Source organism: Gossypium hirsutum, chromosome D10 (genome assembly GCF_007990345.1).
Source record: "Gossypium hirsutum isolate 1008001.06 chromosome D10, Gossypium_hirsutum_v2.1, whole genome shotgun sequence".
Classification (NCBI taxonomy): Eukaryota; Viridiplantae; Streptophyta; class Magnoliopsida; order Malvales; family Malvaceae; genus Gossypium; species Gossypium hirsutum.
This window is the reverse complement of record NC_053446.1, coordinates 48,228,296-48,241,197: the sequence shown is the minus strand read 5'-3', so window position 1 is coordinate 48,241,197 and position 12,902 is coordinate 48,228,296. Positions and strand designations below refer to the sequence as shown.

Sequence of the window (12,902 nt, the reverse complement as noted above, 5' to 3'; positions counted from 1 at the left end):
GAGACATAATCACTCTTAACGGTTTCTGTCGTATGACATACAAAAGTTGTAGAGTTAAACTTTCGTGAATGGTTTCATGATAATGTATGTTGACACTATTTTTTTTTTATGAAAATGGGTCAACTTAGGTTTTGAAAAAAATGAAAATGAAAGTGGGAGCCGCCACCAATTTTTTTTGATAAGGTGTGATCGGGTCACCTCGTAAAAATGGTTGTTTTTTATAAACAATTTAATTTATTAAAACAACGAGTTTGGTCCACGAAATTAAGAAAAACGGGTTCGGGAGTCGGTTACGTACGAGGAAGGATTAGCACCCTCGTAACGCCCAAAATTGGTACCTAGTTGATTAGTTAATGTCTTGATGTCGAAAATTGAGAACTTGGAAGAATTTTAAAAATACGATCCTTGTATTAAAGTGTTGAAAATTTTTGGGAAAAGGGGCATATTTCACGTTAATCGAGGAAGAGAATCATATCCAATAAGTTAGGACACAATGTCTCGAATTCCCGATGCGCGAATGAAAGCTAAAAATTTAAATAATATTTAGTTATCTCGGATTTAAAAAAGGGATCACGACCAGTAAGTTAGGACACGATCTTTTTTATTCCAGAGATCATTTAAAACTTGAGTTTGAAAAGATCCATGTATTTAGATTTATTGTGAAAATCGGAACCTAGTAAGTTAGGGCACGACTTTCTCAAATCTAAATGCAAAATAATGCCTTTATTATTTTTTAGAAAAAATTTTCATCTCGAGAAAACAATGTGTCATATCCAATGCGTTAGGACACAACGTATTGAATTCCCGATAATGAGTTTTTATTATTCTTTGATTAAAGAGCATTCTCGATTATTTAGATTCAACGAAGAAAATTAAAACCCAATACGTTAGGGCTCAATCCTCTCGAAGATCCCAAATATCGAATATTGCCTTTGTTTTCAAAATTTTCTCTTTTTACTAATTTGAGTAAAAATTATATGACGGAATAGCAATTATGATAATGCAAGTCAAAATAATACAAGCAAAAACAAATAAAAATAAAATAAATAAATAAATAACAAATCAATTATGTATATACCATGACAAGTAAATAAACAAATAAAAGTTAAAACATTTCTTTTAGGATAATAATGGGCATATAAGCAAATAAATAAATGAACATCAAGTGAAACAATAATAAAAATAAAGAAAATAGACAAAAATTATAAAATATAAAAATATATGTACATGTAAGAGAAATATACATGTGTATATATATAGAATTATAAAAAATATGAAAAAGATATATATATTTTTTAAATTTATTAAATATGAGAGTATATGTAAGTATGTATATATACGTATATGTTTACGAGGACTGGATGGGAAATTATTCCCAGCCCTTTCAACGGCATCGTTCCATGCGTTTTACTTCTTAAACGGTCTAAGTACCAAATTGAAAGAAAAATGAAAAATCTGTGGCAAAATAAAAAAAAAAGTAAAAACAATAGGACCCAATTGTAACCAACCTCAAAAGCGGAAGGACTGAGGCTGCAAATAACCTTTTTTCCAAAAAACACACGGATCCTAGGCGGTTCAGGTCGGGTCGGCGCTTTCTAAACCCCTCCAAAACGGCGTCGTTTTAACATCCTATATAAGTTAAAAATTTTGCAAAAAAATCATTCTTCCCCACTTTTCTCCAAAAATTTTTCTAAAAATGCTCTCAAGCTTTCCCCCTTCTCCAAACGTCCGGCCAAGGGTCCGGCCGCTATATATTTATAGAGAATATAGACTATAGCTATATTGTAACCAATAATTTATCTTATTACTTGGGGGAGGAACAATAGTATTTCATTGCTACAAATATGGATTATTGAAAAAAAAATAAGACATGTATTTGGATATTTCCTTTCAACTACAAGTATCCCTACTTGGTCGGCCAACGGTGGGACCGACGCACGCCCAGGAAAGTGTGGTGGCACTACACCAGTTTCCTGAGCAGTTCAGAAATACTGTCGGAATGAATCAAATCTCCTCAAGTAGGATTCGAACCTACGACCAATCAGTTAACAGCTGACCGCTCTACCGCTGAGCTACTGAAGAACACGGGAAAGAAAGATACCACTACTTCGCCTCTTTGTTTGACCGCCGCTGCGAACACAGTGGTATCTGACCAAGACCAGGAACCAATTCGAATTTGGATCTTGACATGTTGGTGGTTTTTAACCGTAGGCATCTTGCCAGGAAGTTGGTGGGCTTATCATGAATTAAATAAAGACAGGATTAGTCGGATGAATGGTTATAAACTTTCCTCTGGAAATGAGCTATCCGACGAAATGACATAATGCTAATCCATGTTCCACACGGCCAAGGAAGCATTTAGGAATCATGAATTTAGTTTAGGCGTTCGCGCGAACTACTAGAAAATGGTGATGAATTGCGATTGCATTTAGTAGCGGCGGCGCCTCATTCAAATGAGACTTGGAAAGCAAGATAGGGTTTAACTGGGAGGCAGGAAGAAGACTACACGAGTGGTTCGGGAAGGAATCTCTTTGACTGTCTGGTGGCCGGCTTTCCCTATTTGTTTGCTTTTTGCCTTTTTTACATAATTTAGAATGTTTTTTTTATACTAGGACCAATAGGTCAAAAATGGGTTTGTGCCGCAGGTGTTGAATATCACACTTGTCAAATCTTCACATTTGGCACATAGCAGAATGAATATCGTTGATGACCCATTTATGTTGGTATTATAAGAAAGAAAAGAATTTTTTTTTTATGTTAAGGATGATATTCATGAAGGTTAGCTTGTTGTCAAGAAGTCCAAGCTTAGGGATATATTGTAAAATGTTTTAGATCTAAATATTATGCAATTAAATCCCTATAATTGCATAAACAATTATTTTAGAATATTTAGAATATTATGATTTTCTTAAGTTTAAGATATACCTTATGTGAAATTGGAGTTGGCCATTAGACTTGACAAAGAACACAAAGAAAAACACCGGATAAATTGATTTCTCCCTCTTGACCTTTTTCCCTTAATTACACAAACTCTAAGTGATGGAGACTATAATCTTTTATATGTTTTGTGTGTGCGAGACCTTTAATAGGTAGAGGGATGATCAATTTATAATGATAAATATTTAATTCGTTATGTTCATCAAGTAACCACTGAGTGGATAGAATTTAACTTCTATTCAAAGCAAAACTCTTATCTCCATTAAATTGGACACATTATTTTAGACTTAATTGGGTCCACATAATTAGGCTAAAATCTCACATTCTCCCACTTGACCCAATGTGGTAAAATGTAAAATTTAATGAAATAAACATTGAGCGCGCATACAAATAACACTCATCACAATTACAAAATTATAGTGAATTACACATTCTCCCACTTGACCCAATAAGGTAAAATGTAAATTTTAATGAAATAAACGTTGAGCGCGCATAAAAATAATACTCATCATAATTACAAAATTATAGTGAATTGCAAATGTGAGTTATGGCAATTGTATATAGCTTAAGTCACATGCTTCCTTCCACGTACTATAATTTTACAACTCAATATAATAGATTTTTAAGTAACTATAAAGATTTCCCTATTTTAAATAATTTCAAGAAAAATATGTGCACACAATCATAATAAACATGAAATACATTTATTTTATTTTAGAAACACCACAATTGAGCTCAGAATGTTGCAATATCATAAAATTTCATTCATCAATACAACCAAGACCCGTTCTATGTACATGTTCTTTAAATTCCTTTGGTCGTATTGTAACAACCTAAAAAGTGCAGGCATTGGAAAGTGAATTATCGGGTCTCCGTTTTGGTAAAATGGACTCGTAAAATAATTATTAAAAATATTTATAGAATTAGTTACATGACCAATTGGATTTTAGTTAAGTGAATTTAGTTTAATTAAAGTTAATTGAGTATTAGGACTAAATTGAATTAAGTGTGAAAGTTAATTATAGAATAGAGAAAGGTGAAAGGACTAAACTAATAACAAAACCATAAAAAATGACAAGTGTGTGGTAATTATAAATACATGTGTAATAAATATATGTATACATTTGTAATTAATATATGTACATACTTATTAATTAAGCAAAAGATATTTATATATTATATTATTATTAATTAAACAAAAGAAAGAAAATAAAATAAAATAAATAATGAAATAAAGATAGAAAAAGAACAGAGAAGCTCACGAAAAGGAAGGAAAGAAAGGGAAAAGAAAAGGAAGAGGAAAAATAGGGTTTTTGAGCTTCAAGCTTAAATTGGTAAGTTAATTTAGTCTCTTTTCTCTTAGTTTTGATGTTTTTGAAATCCTAGAACAAAGTATTATTGGATTTATGTTGAAATTTTGTAAGATATTAAATTTTTTTTTGACATGGTTCATGTTGGGAAAGATGATGAATTAGGGGTTAAATTGATTTAATTTCAAGTTAGAAGTTAGTAAAGGATTTAATTGTAAAATAAAGTGTAAGTTTTGAATAGTAGGGACTAAATTGAAAGAATCTCAAAATTAGGGATTTATGGTGAAATTGAAGAGTTAAAATGAGTTTATAGTAAGAATTGAGAGAAAATATGGAGTTAGATTGGGAAAATAAAATTACTATTGATAAGGAATTAAATTAGAATTTAGGTAAAGTTTAGGTATAAATGGAAATATTTAGATGAAATTGTGTATTAATGATTTTTAATTGTTTAATTACGTAGCTAATGTCGTGCAAGTGTCATTGATTAAGAAAGGAAAGGAGAAGGTGGAGAAGGAATGATTCGGGAGAAATTTCGGTTAGTATTACCATAATTCAAATTTAATTATTAATTGTTAAATTTTAAATTAATATGCATGATAAGAAAATTGAGGTAAGTATCATTATTGAATTGAATGGAGGTTAAATTGAATGATAAGTACGTATTGGTATTAAATTTATTATTATCAATTGTTGAATTTTGAATAATATCTTTAGCAAATAAAATTAAGGTAAATATTGATATTGAATTAAATGATTTTGAATTGTATGTGAATTGAATGGAAACTATTAGCGATATGATTTGAGTTAAAAGAATTAAGGTGGTATCGAATTGATAATAAGAGAAATTGTAATTGGAATAGCTTTGATTGAAATTTAATTGTGTGGACAATTGAAATGCATATTGGATTGAAAAATTGATTTGAATTGTGAACATGAGAAATTGTGAATTAAGGCTCCGTTTGTTTCACTAAAAATGGCTTCCGGAAAATGATTTCTGGAAAATGACTTACTTTTTATGGAAAAGCTAAGATTTTCTGGTGTTTGGATGAATCTGTGTAAAATATTTTCTTTTGTTTGAAAGGTTTTTCAAAAATATTTCATAAAATTCGTTTTCAATTAAACAAACATACATTTGAGATTTTTATTTTATTTTTTCATTGTTTAATTGAGTTTATTTTATATCTATAATTTTATATTTTACATTGTTTTACATATATTAAAAATATTTTGTTAAATTTAGGTTCATTGCAACGATTATTTTTTAGTTACATGACTACCAACTGAGTATTTTTTTATTTAAAAATGTGACATTAACAAAATTGACAAAAAAAATCAACAATGTCAGCAGTTGAACTTGATTCTCAAATCTGGGAAGTACAGGAACTAAATTCTTGAAAATAAAAGTACAGAAACTAAATTGCAAATTTGTGAAGAGTATATAGACTTATGACATATTTTAACATTTATACTACAAAACATTTATTATTAATATATTTATAATTGTAATAAATATTTATTATTAAAATATTAATATTGATATTTTCAATAATATGTGATTAATATTATTTAAAATTATTATTTTTAAAATTTACTATTAAAATAAAATTTAAATATTAAATAATTTATTAAAAATAATAAATTATATTAATTATATTAATAATTTATTATATGATTAAATATAAATAATTAAATACATATGTTTAATAATATTAATAAATATAATATTTTATATTAATATTTTAAATATTTTTATAAATAAAAATAAATTTTATTATCAATATAATAATATTAAACTTGATTTAAGTTAATTTTTATATAAAAGTAAAATTATCTATTGAGGAGCTCTTTTTCGAAAAATGACTTGCGCTTTTCAAAAGGGTAAGTCATTTTACAAGGAAAAAGGCTTATTTTTTGTTGACTTGTAAGTAATTTTCCGTTGACCAAGCTGTTTTCTGTGAAAGAAACACAGGAAAATGCAGAAAACATTTTTCGTAAAACCTTTTACATGTAAACAAACGGACCCTAAATGAAATTGAAATGAAGTATGAATATGTATGAGCATTTGATGGTATATTGATTGGAAAGTGGAAAATGTATTGAATTGAATTGTGATTAAATTGGAATGATTTGAATTGAAAGTATGAGAAACTGATTGAATTGAAATGTGATTCAGAAACCCTATTGATTAGTCGGGCTAAGTTGGATATAGTTGGCATGCCATAGGATTTGGAAGAGTATGGGATTTATCGGCTCTGCCGATCAGGCACTTTCTGTGTCGTATTTCAAGCACTTCGTGTGTCGTATCAGGCACCTCGTGTGTCGTTTCAGGCACTTATGTGTCGTATACTGATCAGGTACTATGTACCGTTTTAGACACAATGTGTCATATTGGTGTGTTTGGTTGGATCCGTGTATCCGCCAAGGTCCGAGTCTTGTTAATAGGGGTAAATAATTGAAATGATAAAATTTGAATAATTTTGATTGATTGAGCTATGGAAAGAAATGAGAAAGTGAAATTGTGCATTGATATGTGAATTGGAAATCGAGATATGAGATTTGAAGACATAAACCCAAAGTTCATGATTTGATTATGAGTAAATTTTTGTTATACGATATTAATGAGTACGAATTGCAATAGAATTGATATTGAATATAGTAATAAATTGAATGAATTGTATATGAATTGAAATAAATTGTTGGAATGAGATGTGGAAAATCCAAGGAAATTGAGATAGTGAAATATTGCTTATTGATATTAATGATCAAGTTGATTTAAAGTATGAGATAATTAATGAATAATTGTAGGAATAATTTGAATGTATATAATTTATCGATTAATGTTATAAATTTGAATTATGGGAATACCACTGAGTATACCCATACTCAACGTACGGTTGTTTCCGTGCGCAGGTTAGTAAAAAGCTAGTGTCCGGTCTAGTATCTAGAGCAATCCCGACCTCAGATGAATTTTAGTGATGTATCATTGTTTTGATAATGTGGCATGTACCTAGGTGATATATAGGTTAAGTATATGAGTTTTGTGATTATGGTTATAAAGTGATGTTTAAATTGGTTGTAAGTATGAAATGGAACTAATATGACATATTTGATACAAGTATGCTATGTCTGTTAGTTATTTGTGAATTAGTTTATAAGTTATCCGATATGTTCGGTAATGCTCCGTAACCCTGTTCTAGCGACAGTTTAGGGTTAGGGGGTGTTACATGTATGCCTTTAGTTAACGAGCTTGCAATCATAAGATTAATTGTAATATGCTCTATAGACAGTCTTTGTTTTTGAACCTTCCTTATTAATGAAAAAATATTTTAATTCCATATGTTTTGCAACTTTAGAATATTTGTCATTTTTGGAGGAAAATACTATTGTAAAATTATCACAATAAATTTTCAGTGGCTTGGTAATGGTTTCAACTACCCCAAGTCCCGAAATGAAGTTCTTCAACCATAATGCATGTGACTGCGCCCCGGTGTGTGTGCATCAAGGTAGTGAATCAACACAAAATTTATCAAGAACTATAGCGACTTAACTACAAGTATGACAAGCCAATTGTAATATTTATGTTACAACAGAACACAGAGTATTTCGAGGATCGAACCCAAGAGATATCAAGTGATTAAGGTAACTAACAATGAAAATGTATGCAATTACGAAATCTAATTAGCTAATCACTAAGCATTATAGTACGAGAAGTCACTATCAAAGATTAATTATACTATACTAATCCTAGGATGACTAAATTGAAAAACAAACAAAAGTGCATGAATATCAATTCAATAGATTAAAGTGATTGGTTGACTTCCTTGTTACTAATCAATTCTTAGATTATCGATCTAAATAGTTCAAGCTCCTAATTGGTCCAATTTTACCTTTCAGTCACCATTTTACCTAATTAGACGATTTAATCCAGTTTACCTCTCGATCTTACCAAACTAATTTGGGACAATCAAATTGGTTGTAACACCCCAAACTCCGACTAGAAGTTAGGCCCGAATCTAGCGCGGCACATTGAAGAGTTTTTCGAAAAACCATGTTTTCATTAAAAACCCTTCTTGAAATTTTAAACTTCTTGCCATTTAAATCTTGTACAAAATTTCAGTTCACGTTTGTTTATTTTCAATCGAGGTTTTTTAAAAAGTTATTACCTTCAAAACCTTATTGTTGCGGAAGCTTAATTTAAAAGTAACTGATTTACAAAAACGTGATGTTTAAAGTTTAAGTTGTGAAAGCGTAGTGTTTTGAAAACAATTATTGTTTTGGAAATCGTGTTCTACTTCTAGCAGATATAAATCACAATCACATCAAATCCCAAATTAAAGACCAGAAATTAAAAGAAGCCTTATTACAGCCCGAATCAAAACCAAATTTCTTAAGTAAATGAGCAAAACAGAATAAAACTTGTGCAGTTGTGTGGCCCTCTCTGAGTCCCTCACAGCTCCGAACTGTCTAATGCTGGGGATTACTTGAAAGGTTAAAAACGGGGTGAGTTTACGAAAACTCAGTGTGTAATCCCCTTATTAAAGAAACTGAATCAGTCAAGGCCTGAGCCTTTTGACAGTAACAGTACAGTGTGGGCCTTAGCCCAATACAGAAACAGTGTGGGCCTAAGCCCGATACAGTATCAATATGGTGCAATTATGCAAACCTATCCCAATCCAGCCAACACACCATATGGGGACAGAGTCAACCCACCCAACCCTCACACCAATATCGCAGCATAGCTGCCAGTAGTCAGAATGGCTAAAACCCGTAAACAGGATAGCTATAAGCTATAAACAGAATGGCTACAAGCCATAAGTACAGTAATATGATTGGCACAAAGCCATCAGTAGCAGTGATATGATCGGCACACAACCATTAGTAACGGTAATATGATCAGCACAAAGCCATCAGTAACGGTAATATGTTTGACACAAAGCCATCAGTAACGGTAACATGAACGGCACATAGCCATCAGTAACAGTAACATGATCGGCACAAAGCCATCAGTAGCATAGCAGCAAAGCTGCCAGCAGCAGTATCGCAGCAAAGCTACCAGTAAAAGTATATGTGGCCAAGCACCAGTAACAGTGATTGTGGCAGAGCCACCAGTACAGTACTTCTTCCATAACAGTATCCCAACCCCATGCAGTATGTCGTGTATGCAGAATGCCATGCTCAGAATCAGTCATACCAAACACAAACGAAGCAGTCATTTACATCAAGGAAAAATCAATCATTTATATCACAGACAATTCAAACATTAACCTCGAGGGGCAGAATAGTCATTTTACCCTTTGAGGGTATATCGGTCATTTCACCTAGTAGGGGTATTACGGTCATTTTACCCTACAGGGGTATTACGGATATTTTACAAATATTGGGGTATCGATACTTTAATGACCTCTTAAAAGGTCTATCGTCGCTTCGAGCGACTCAAATAACCTACACGGCCAGAACAGTGTATATGGGCCAAAAACCCACTATTAGGCCCAAGTGGGCCCACACGCTCGTGTGGCCCATTTAGCCCAGATTCACATATGGTATCGTGAGCCTCATAAACCAACCTATCAATGATCACTCACTGAGGATATTACCCGTGTAGGCCCACAAGCCCATTGGGCCCACGTGGCCTATTTCGACCTATTGAGGCCCAGAACAACCCGAGACCACGAGAGCGCTTGTGGTGGCCTCTACAGACTAACACCCATGTTCGTGGGCTTAGAACACCACACACACGATCCCACGCTCGTGTGGCATCAGAGCCATATTTTCTGCTTTTCTGCATTTTACCGATCTACAGTCATAACAGTGTAAACAACACATGCTTTTGGCTTTTCAGCCGATCATCGAATACCGCATACAAATACACATTTGAATACGAACTCTTGCGAACTGCCCACGTCCACCATTAAACAAGGTATTTATCAATCGCTTGACAATAGGATCTCAACCTTCCTTGATACTTATATGCATATAAAGCGAATTTAGTAATCAAGATTGCTTATACATATGGGTTGAATTTATGGTGATCAGCCTAAAGAAAACACAAACCCCAAACAAGGGAAAAGCATATTTGGCCAATACCAACCCACGACAACATATTCCAGTTCAGATCATTCACTGTGAGCAGTATTACCTTCTATCAAGAACGACAGAAAAGGGTCCAATCGTTTCTACAGCACTAGAGAACTCCTCCACTCCTCACAAATTCCTTAAACCCGAAAGAACACCGTAACAAAGGTAACAAAAAGAAGATAAGAATCAACATCTGAGGAAATAAAAGAGAAAAGCCGAAAGAGTAGAGATGCAGGGACCTACCAATCGATATTCTGCCAAGGGAAACTATTTGAGTGACAGAAAAGAGAAGTTAGAATCGAGAGGAAGATGAGATGGTCATCCACCATGGCTTGATAGAGAGGGAGAATAGAAGAGAATCAACAATCAAGGACAAGGGAGAGGGTTTATGGCACAAACAATATTTGGCTAACAAGGGAGGAAACGTTCGGCTACCCAAAACCAAAAATAAGTAAAGGCAAAATACCAATGATGGAGATAAAGGAAGTTGATCCAGCAAAGAACGATTTTGACGAACAAAAACCCAATTATTCAAATGGACACTAATGGTACTTGACTACCAAAACACACAATACACAAAAGGGAGAAAAACAGCACAATAAGAGGTAAATGTTTTTTAAAAGGATAGAAAAAATGCACAACCTCTTTCGGCACAAGAATAAAAGTCATAAGACCGAATTTGCACCATGGGAAACCCACTTTCAACCAACTACTACTACACCCCTAACTCCACTCCCCAAATCTCTCAACACCCCTAATTTGAAACACTTTCAAACTCCTTTAAATCCTTATCCCATGAATCACTCCCCCAAGACCAATTCCACAACCACTTAAGCAGAATCCCACTACAACACAACCACAAGGCGTCACAACTGAAAAATAAAACCTCCCCTGCTCATCCCAAGACTTGAACCTCAGACCTCTTACCGGCTGTAACACTACCTTGCCACTAGACCACTCACTCTCTTTGTGTCACCTTTTACCACAATTTATTCTTAAAGCCTACTTACTCTCAGGGTTTTATTCACCTAAAAACCAAAATTTTAGCTACAGCCTAGGTTTGAACCCAGGACTTCTCCAATACTTCTCAGGACCCTTAACCACTAAAGTAGACATACTTTCATGTTATTCACTTGCACAGCTAAAATATCTATGAACAGTCTCCTATCAGCTTCCAAGCTCAAGGTCTAATACTTCTAGGCCCGAAATTCAGGGCGTTACAACACTACCCCCTTAAAAAAATTTTGTCCCCGAAATTTCCAACTATTAGAATAATCTCACATCCTAGCCTAACACACTATGCTCTCGCTGTACACTTTAATACTAATAATACAAACACGCACCACACCATCTATCCATCGGAGCGGATGGATACCACACGTACACATAGAATAAACACCAACTCTAACTTTAAGTTTAGCAATACAGTCTAATATCTATCTACTGCTTTTCAACCAAAACAAACAACAGTTTCAGAACCGTCTAACGCTGGGGATTACCTGAAAGGTTAAAAACGGGGTGAGTTTACAAAAATTCTGTGTGTAATCCCCTTATTAAAGAAACAGAATCAGTCAAGGCCTGAGTCATTTGACAGTAACAGTACAGTGTGGGCCTTAGCCCAATACAGAAACAATGTGGGCCCAAGCCCGATACAGTATCAGTATGGTGCAAGTATGCAAACCCATCCCAATCCAGCCAACACACCATGTGGGAACAGAGTCGACGCACCCAGCCCTCACACCAATATCACAGCATAGCTGCCAATAGTCAGAATGGCTAAAAGTCGTAAACAGAATATCTATAAGCTATAAACAGAATAGCTACAAGCCATAAGTACAGTAATATGATTGGCACAAAGCCATCAGTAGCAGTGAATTTTCTTAATTGAAAATTATGTAAAAAAAAATAAAGTTAAAATGAATTTAACAATATGTTCAAATATTAGAAAATTGTCATCTTCATCAATTTTCTTCTTTCATCACTAAAAAAAACACCAAAAGAACTAAGGAAGTCATTGTTGAATGCTCAAAGTATTCAGCCCTTGCATGGTAAGCTATTTCAGGTCTGTTTTGTGTAAATTTTATATTTTTAATATCGTTGTAACTCGATTTATCTATTTCAGGTATTAAATTGTAAAACTGTTAAAATTTTGAAATGTCTCCATTGATGGTTTTTGATTTTTTTTATGTTAAATGGCTTGATTGTAAGCTTAGAAATGATTAAGGACTAAATTGTAAAGTAAAATTTGTTAGTTTTGAGTTTAAGGACTAAAATGAAATTTGTTTCAAATTGACATGAAATTTCTATAGTTATTGAATTTAGAGGACTGTAGAAAGATGAAATTGAAATCGGATTGTAAAACGAGGCTTAAATATGAAAGATGATATTGAATTTTAGAGACTAAATTGAATAAAATGTAAAACTTTAGGAAAATTGTGTAAAATGAAATTAAGTTTTCTATGCCTTAACTAAGTTCTTATAAGATAATTGGAACTGATAATTTGAAATGAATTACTATATAGATCAAGATTTAAACCAACCGGTAGATAATCGAAGAAAAGCGAAAATTTTCGATTA

General features: G+C 32.8%; 1 non-coding gene across 1 annotated transcript; it reads right to left on the bottom strand.

Moving 5' to 3' along the window:
- Positions 1 to 2,010: 2,010 nt before the first annotated feature.
- TRNAN-GUU (transfer RNA asparagine (anticodon GUU)) lies at positions 2,011 to 2,082 on the bottom strand. The gene has a single exon. It is a non-coding gene; the product is annotated as a tRNA-Asn (tRNA).
- Positions 2,083 to 12,902: the final 10,820 nt, after the last annotated feature.